Raw genomic sequence first — 8,667 nt, 5'->3', positions numbered from 1 at the left:
CCACCATCACCACCACCACCATAACCACCACCACCAACAACACCACCACCAATACCACCATCACCATCACCACCACCATCACCACCCCCACCCGCACCCCCACCAACACCACCACCATCACCCAAAATCCCCTAAAACTCCCCGAACTCCCCACCCGCTTGCCGGGCTGACATTCATTCCTTGATTACCAGGCTCCAAAGCCATCTGCCTCAGGCCCACCCTGCAGGGCCTGATTATGAAGCAGGTGCTTATTTTTGGCCCAGATTTGCCACTGGTACCCGCCTCCTGCCACCCTGTTCCCGATACTTTCCCCATAAATTATCGACATCAGAAGCAAAAGGGCTCACAAAGGAGCTGGCTCAGCCCCAATGGTGCCCAGGGGGTCTCCGGCAGGCAGGGCCACCTGGTGGGAGCCAAGGGAAAGGGGCTGAGACTGGGGGCTGCTGGATACAGTTGGCCAAGAACCCGGATCCTGCCCCAGGACCTCGGCACCCCACCCCTTGAGGTCCCCAAGGGAGACTGGTTCCAGAGATGATGACAGCGAGTGGAAGGTAAAGTAGGACTTGACTGTGTTCAATTCTGGAAGGTTCCAGGTAGAGTTCTGTCTAGTCCTGAACAGCTCAGGTCTAAACCGCCCAGACTAACGCAGCCCATGAGGTGGCTCATCTGATCTCCTCGGTGCCCACTCTGTCTCTGCTGGGAAGTGGCGACAGTTCTCCCCACGGGCCCCACAGGAAGAGGGTCTGAGAACCAGGGCCAGGTAGGTCAGCTTTGCCCTCCTGCCTGGGGCCAGCGCACCGGGAAGGGAGAGAGAGCGAGCTGTGGTCGTGCGCTCTGGCAGCTCAATGCACAGTGGCTCTGCCCTCAGTTGAGGGGGCCCCACCTAGGGGCCCATCCAGACCTGCTGGGCAGGCCTCCTCTGAGCCCTCGCTGGTGACAATGGGGTTGACAGTGGACGGTCTTTGAACTCCTCCCCCGAGAAGCCGCATCTTGCCCTGGAACTTGCTTTCGGCTCCCACGACTGGTGGGAGGGGCCCGTGCTAGAGCGGGAGGAGTGGTGGCCTGAGGCCAGGATGGCTCTGCTGCCCACTCAGCAGGCGCCCTTGGACCCGACCCCTGCCTGTCCCTCCCCACACTGAGTGGGAATCTTGAATCCCTAGAATCTTCGGACCACAGAATCTCAGGACCAGGGAATCTGAGAATCGTGAAATCACGAGCCTCCCAGGATGTTCGGGAGAACGTTTTTTTTTAAAGAAGAGAGATAACAAATGGCAAAGGATTAGAAAACGCTTCCCAAATGTGAGGACGCCGGATTCCTTTCTGCTGTCTTGGAGGGTGGGTGTGGGGTGTCTGGTAGGGGGCGGAAACTTGAAGGGGGTTGGAGAGACTTCGGGAGGCTGCCAGGACACCTGCTCCTTCTTCAGCAAGAACCCAGAGACGTGACTTGCTACTGCAGATGTCACCAAGCTCCCCTCCGCCCTCCTCCGCCTTCTCCTGCTAACTTCCATCCCGTGCTGGGTCCCCGCTAGCCTGGGGCTCCGCCGTGACCAGGAGGAGCCCCCCAGCTACACTTTCCCCATCTGTCAAATGAGGTGCCTGGATTCGATTTCAGCTGCAATACTCTATGCAAACGAGATCTCTTGCCAAACGCCCCAGGCTAACATCAGAGTGGTTCTGGGTTGGGGGTGATTATTGAGGGCCACAGGGCACCCCCACGGGCCTCCCAGCCCCCTCCCCCAACCCCTCCTTCAGCCTCCTGCAGAGTCGTTCCATAGGACCTGAGATTTCAGGACACATCTTTAAATCCCTGGCCAGGCTGGAAGTTCTCTAGATACAACAGCCCAAACTTCCGCACATCGGAGAAGCATCGATTCTAATACAATGGATTAGCCCGGGCTCCCCGCCAGCCTAGCGGGTGACTCTGCCTGTGTCTAGGACAGCTGAACCGGGGCCCCAGACGTCAGCGGGCGGAGGCAGCTAGGGTGAGGGGATGTACGTCTGCTCAGAGGAAGGGGCTCTTCTAAGGGTGGACCTTGGGCCACTTGGGGCTACACAGTGCCATGTCAGGGGCCAGGGGGCCAGGCCCTGACCCAGAGTAGGTACACAATCAAGAGCAATTAGACAGCCGGGTGCGGTGGCTCACGCCTGCAATCCTGGCACTCTGGGAGGCTAAGGCAGGAGGATCGCTTGAACCCGGGAGTCTGAGGTTGCTGTGAGCTATGATGACACCATGGCACTCCAGCCCAGGCAATAGAGTGAGACTCTATTAAAAAAAAGAAAAAAAGCAATTGGATAAGCAGCCCCAAGTGGGGGTGGCCAATCTCACATGTCTCTGTCTGGACCCGCGCCCCTGGGTGGTACAGGGAATCCCGAGGTCGGGGCGGCATGCCGGTGTCCCTGGGCTCTGGAGTGTCAGCTGGACTCACATCTGGGTTGGGTTGGTGGGGGAGGTCTCCTTTCAGAGGGAACCAGGAACACACCGACATGTTTTTAACAGGGGCTCCACGTGGTCAGATGGCACTTGGAAGGTCACTCTGATTGTGAAGGGAGATGGCCTGAGGGGTATCTGGGGCTACACAGGGGCCAGGAATGGTGATGGCAGCTTGGACCAGGGTGTGGAGGAGGGTGACAGAGTCAGCAGGGCCCAAAGGGCACAGTGCCGGAAGCAGGTTTGGGAGAGGTAAGCATTCAGGATGACCCCTCTGCTGGCGTCCGCTCTGGGCATCTTGACAATGGGGTGCTCCTTACCTCAGTGGGGACCCTGGAGGACCAGCCATGGGGGGTAGCTCGAAATTGTACATAGTAGGCTGGGTGGGGGAGCCCTTGAAACACCCCATGTGGGGAGTCGAGGAGGCAGTGAGAGACCTGGTGTGGGATGTGGCAGAGCTGGCCTACAGGTACCGGTGGTGGTGCAGCTGTAGCTTGTGCCGCAGGTACAGGTGGTGCTGCAGGTACAGGTTGCACTGCAGGTACAGGTGGTGCTGCAGGTACAGGTGGTGCTGCAGGCACAGGTTGCACTGCAGACTGCAGGTACAGGTGGTGCTGCAGGTACAGGTGGTGCTGCAGGCACAGGTTGCACTGCAGGTACTACAGGTGGTGCTGCAGGTACAGGTGGTGCTGTAGGTACAGGCTGCACTGCAGGTACAGGTGGTGCTGCAGGTACAGGTGGTGCAGGTTGCACTGCAGGTACAGGTTGCACTGCAGGTATAGCTCGTGCTGCAGGTACAGGTGGTGCTGCAGATATAGCTTGTGCCGCAGGTACAGGCTGTGCATCATCTCCACACACCAGGTAACTGAGGATGATGAATCAGTGCTGAGACCAGGGCAGGGCCGGGGGCTGAGTCTCAGGGACCTGCCACCTGTGAATCCAGGTCGCTATCCCAGGCTGGGCGGAGATGCAGCGCAGCCGGAAGAAGCCTCACCTGCCGAGAGGCCTGTGCAGACATCAGTGAGGCCGGTGCGCAGCTTGGGAGAAACCCTGGGAGACCCCGGAAATATCCGGGAGACTTTGAGAGTAGGCTGTGGGCCCAGAGTCTTGTCGATGGGGGTGAGGGGGCAGTGAAATGATGGTCCTGTGGCTAATGTGACTTTGTCAGAGCTCACAGCTGGCAGGCCTGGGCTCTCGGGATTCAGGAGGGGCTGTGACAGCCCTTCCAAGATGCCATGAGTCTAAGAATTTAAGATCTCCGATTGTCAGACAGTGATCTTGAGTCAAGGATGGGACCCATCTTATAGCAAAGCCCCTGGGGGACCGTCCTTGTGCCCCTCCCCACCTCGGATGTCTCCAGCTGACCTTCCACCCCCAACCGTGGTCCCTGACATGGGCAGGGATGAGAGGGACAGAGGGAGAAGGGAGGACCGACGCAGGACTGCCTACTCTGTCCTGCAGCGTGAGGGCTTCTTGGAGCAGGGCCAGGCAGCCCGAGCACATCGCTAAGACTCACGTCACTCGTCAGACGTCCTCGTAATGTTAATAATGGAAGGGCAGCTCCCTCGGAGATAGCAGGCCGTGCTTGGCTCTGGCAGGAGCTTCGAATGCCAAGCTTTCCCAGGGACACCCCGCAAACAGGGGAGGGAGGCCGCTTTGGGGGCAGGGCGGCTTTCTCCGCAGCCTGCCCCGCCCCCGCCCGGGGGGGGGGGCTGTCTGGGACATCTTTAAGGATGCTTTGTTAAGCCCCATTAAATATGCATGGCCCCCGTTAAACTTTAATGTCCCACTTTGAGGTGTCACATTTTTCACCTCCTCCTGGGAGCAGGGAGGGTTGAGCCATGGAGAGCTGACGCCTGGCGCTGGGGACCCAGGCGGGGCGGGCTGGGGGCTCCGCTGTTAGGGCCGCTGCTCTGGGCCCAGCAGGGCTCTGCAATGGTCAAGATCCAGACAGTAAATGTCTTGACTCGGCGTCTGCGTCTCTCATTGCTTTTTACAACCCTTTAAAAATGCGAATGCCATCCTTAGCTCACCGTATTAAAGAAAATATTATTCAATGACACTTGTTAAAGCGCGGTAAGGAAGACTTTAGTCAGGACAGTCAGATGCGAATAAGGAAGGACCACAGCGGGGCAGAGAGGTCGGGCAGTCTGAACGCCGCGCAGGCAGTGGGACTCCACAGCCAGGGGGCGGCATGGGGGGGGGGTGGATAATGACTAAGAGGAGACATCAGGGCAGGGGACATTCTGCCTAAAGCAACCGAACAGGATTCTTGCTGAGGACGGGCCAGGGTGACCAGATCACCTGGGGAAGGTGGGGAGTGAGGGGTCTGACCAGACGTGGAGGGTGATGAGATATGCAGAGTCGGGGCTTCTGGCCAAACTGACCTAAGAGGTTCTTTGCTCAAACTGCATTTCGCAAGGACGTGCACAGACGGTCCTAGGAGAAGGTTCAGAAGCCTGAGTAAAGTGTGGCCAAGCAGGAGAATCTTTGTCAACCGCTGAACAAAAAAGCAGGTTGGAGCTAGATTTGGCCTGTATTGTGCCTGGAAAGGAGGCGTCAAGGACTTTGGGGTCCAGCAGACCTGGGCCGGGGGAGGGGACTCTAGAATGTCCACAACTGTGTACCTCTGGCTTCCAGCACTTGGGAACAAGTGTCAGGTGTCAGGAGGACCAGAGAGCTCTGACCCTGCCCGCCCTCCTGGCTTTGCTGCTTGTGGCAGTCATGTGGGGAACTTCACTTCTGCGGGCATCCGTTTTGTTTTTGTTTTTGCTCTATATCATCGTACACAAACGGGGCCTCAGAAGACAGTTGTGAGAGTTAGAAGAGATGAGCTGGGGACAGCTGACAGAGCGGGCCTTGCGTCCAGGCCTTGAGCTGCCGTCTTCCCAGTGCCTTAACAATACCATAGGCAAAACTAGTGAGTTCCCACCCATTAGGATGGCCAGCATTTTTTTTTTTTAAAAAAGGAAAATAACAAGTGTCGGCAGGGGTGCGGAGAATTGGAGCCCTGGTGCGTTACTAGTGGGAAAGCAAGCTAGTACTCTGCGTTCCCTGTGAAAACCAGCCTGGTGCTTCCTCAAAGTGTTGAACAGTTTCCTTTTGACTCAGCAAGCCCACTCCGGGGTAGGTGTCCAGCAGAAATGAAAGCACACAGCCACCTGAAACTGTACACAGGCACGCTTGTTTCATCGCACTTTGCTTTTCGTGCTTTACAGAGACTGTTTCTCACAAATGGAAGGTTTGTGGCGACCTTGCGTTAGCAAGACCTCAGGCACCATTTTCCCAGTGACATGCGCTCGCTCTGTGTCTCCGTGTCACACCTCAGCAATTCTTACAAACATTGCAAACATTTTCCTTCTTGTTATATTTGTGTGGTGATCTGTGATCAGTGATCTTTGAGGTTAATTATAACTGTTTTGGGGTGCCATGGACGACAAACTGAATTGATAAATGCGTGTGTTCTGACCACTCCACAGACTGGCCGTTCCCTCATCTCTGTCCCTCTCCTCGGGCCTTCCTAGTCCCTGAGATGCAACAATATTGACATTCGATCAATTAATAACCCTGCAATGGCCTCTGAGTGTTCAAGTGAAAGGAAGAGTCAGATGTCTCTCGCTTTAAATTAAAAGCTAGAAATGATTGGGTTTAGCGAAGGAGGCATGTCAAAAGCCGAGACAGGCCGAAAGCTGGGCCTCTTGCACCGAAAAGGCAGATTGTGAATGCAAAGGAAACGTTTTTGAAGGAAATGAAAAGTGCTACTCCAGTGAACACATGAATGATAAGAAAGTGAAAGAGGCTTAGTGCTGATACGGACAAAGTTTCAGTGGTGTGGACAGAGGATCAAACCGGCCACAACATTCCCCTAAGCCAAAGCCTAATCCGGAGCAAGGCGCCAACTCTCCGCAATTCTGCGAAGGCTGGGAGAGGTGAGGATGCTGCATAAGGGAAGCTGGAGGCCAGCAGAGGTTGGTTCATGAGGTTTCAGGAAAGAGGCCGTCCCCACAGTATACAAGCGCAAGGTGAAGCAGCAAGTGCTGACGGAGAAGCTGCAGCGCGTTATCCAGGAGATCCAGCTAAGATCTTTGATGAACGTGCCTACACTGAGTAACAGTTTTTTCGTGTGGACAAAACAGGCTCTGTTGGAAGAAGATGCCGTCTAGCACTTTCATAGCTAGAGAGGAGAAGTCAGTGCCTGGCTTCGCAGCTTCGAAGGACAGGCTGACTCTCTCGTGTGGGGTTAATGCAGCTGGTGACTTTGAGTTGAAGCCGATGCTCATTCACCAGTCTGAAAATCCCACGGCCTTTAAGAATGATGCTACATCTACTCTGCCTGTGCTCTATAAACGGAACAACAAAGCCTAGATGACAGGACGTCTGTCTGCAGAGTGATTTACTGAATGTTTAAAGCTCGCTGTTGAGTCCTACTGCTCAGGAAAAGAATCTTTCCAAATACTCTGCTCATTGGCAATACACCTAGTCACCCAGAACTCTGATGGAGATGTACAAGATTAATACTGTCTTCTTGCCTGCTAACGCACATCCACTCTGCAGCCCACGGATCGAGGAGTAATTTTGATGTTCAAGTCTTATTATTTAAGAAACACATTTTGTAAGGCTATAGCTGCCATAGATAGTGATTCCTCTGATGAATCTGGGCAAAGGAAATTGAAAACCTTCGGGAAGGACCCACCATTCTGGATGCCATTAAGAACATTCGTGATTCATGGGAGGAGGTCAAAATATTAACATGAACAGGAGTTTGGAAGAAGTCGATTCCAATGCTCATGGATGACTTTGAGGAGTACAAGACTTTAGTGGAGGAAGTCACTGCGGATGGGTGGAAATTGCAAGAGAACTAGAATGATTCACAGAAGTGAGGCTCCAAGATGGGACTCAATTGCTACAATCTCATGATGAAACGTGAACAGGTGAGCAGTTGCCTCCATGGATGAGCAAAGAAAGTGTTTTCTGGAGATGGAATCTACTCCTGGTGACGATGCCGTGAACAGTGTTGAAACGACAGCAAAGGATTTAGAATCTTCCATAATCTTAGTTGATAAAGCAGCATCATGGTTTGAGAGGATCGACTTCAATTTTGAAAGAAATTCTACTGTGGGTAAAATGCTGTCAATCAAACAATATCACACGCTGCGGAGAAATCTTTCATGAAAGGAAGAGTCAGTTGATGTGGCAAGCTTCACCGTTGTCTTATTTTAAGAAGTCACCACAGCCACCCTAACCTTCAGCAACCACCACGCTGATTTGTCAGCAGCATCAACATACAGACAAGACCCTCCACCAGCAAAAGGATCACAGCTCTCTGCAGGCTGAGATGATCGTTAGCATTTTTTAGCCATAAAGTATTTTTTTTTATTTCAGCATATTATGGGGGTACAGATGTTTAGGTTACGTATGTTGCCCTTGCCCCCCCGCAATAAAGTATTTTTTAACTAAGGTATGTACTTTGATTTTAAGATGTAATGCTATTGTACACTTACTAGACTACATACAATGTAAACACAGCTTCTGCGTATACATTGGGAAACTAAAAAGTTTGTGTGGCTGTCTTTATTGTGACAGTCACTTTATTTCTGTGGTCTGGAACCGAACCTGCGGTATCTCCAAGGCGCGCCTGTACAGGAGTGATCATAGCAGCGCTGTTCCCAATCACCGAAACGTGGGAAAAACCCAATGCCCATCAACAGATGAATGAAGAAAATGTGGTATATCCATGCAATGGGACATTGTTCAGCAAGAGAAAAGAATGAACGCAGTATTGGTGCACACCACAGCACGGGGGACCCACGGGGTCGTCATGCTCGTGAAAGCAGCCAGACACAAAAGGCCACGTATTCCAGGGTCCTATTTATATGAAATGTCCAGAATTGGCAAATCCATAGACAAAAATCAGATTAGTAGTTTCTGCTGGGGGCAAGGGAGGGAGGGGGACTGACTGCTTTATTGGTCTCCATTCGGGGTGATGAGAAAGTTCTGGAACTAGACAGGGATGACGGCTGCACAATATTGTGAAAATTCTAAACGCTGCTGAACTGTACTTTATTTATTTTTTTTATTTCAGCTTATTATGGGTGTACAGATGTTTAGGTTATGTATGTTACCCTTGCCTCCCTCCTCCCCACCAAGTCCGAGTTTCAAGCATGTCCATCCCTTGGATGGTGCGCATTGCACTCTTCGTGTATGCAAATACCCGTCCCCTCCACCCCCTCCCCCTCCCC

Source organism: Propithecus coquereli, unplaced genomic scaffold, assembly GCF_000956105.1.
Source record: "Propithecus coquereli isolate 6110/MARCELLA unplaced genomic scaffold, Pcoq_1.0 Scaffold142, whole genome shotgun sequence".
Taxonomy (NCBI): domain Eukaryota; kingdom Metazoa; phylum Chordata; class Mammalia; order Primates; family Indriidae; genus Propithecus; species Propithecus coquereli.
The sequence above is the reverse complement of the archived record's forward strand: the minus strand, read 5'-3'. Positions refer to the sequence as shown.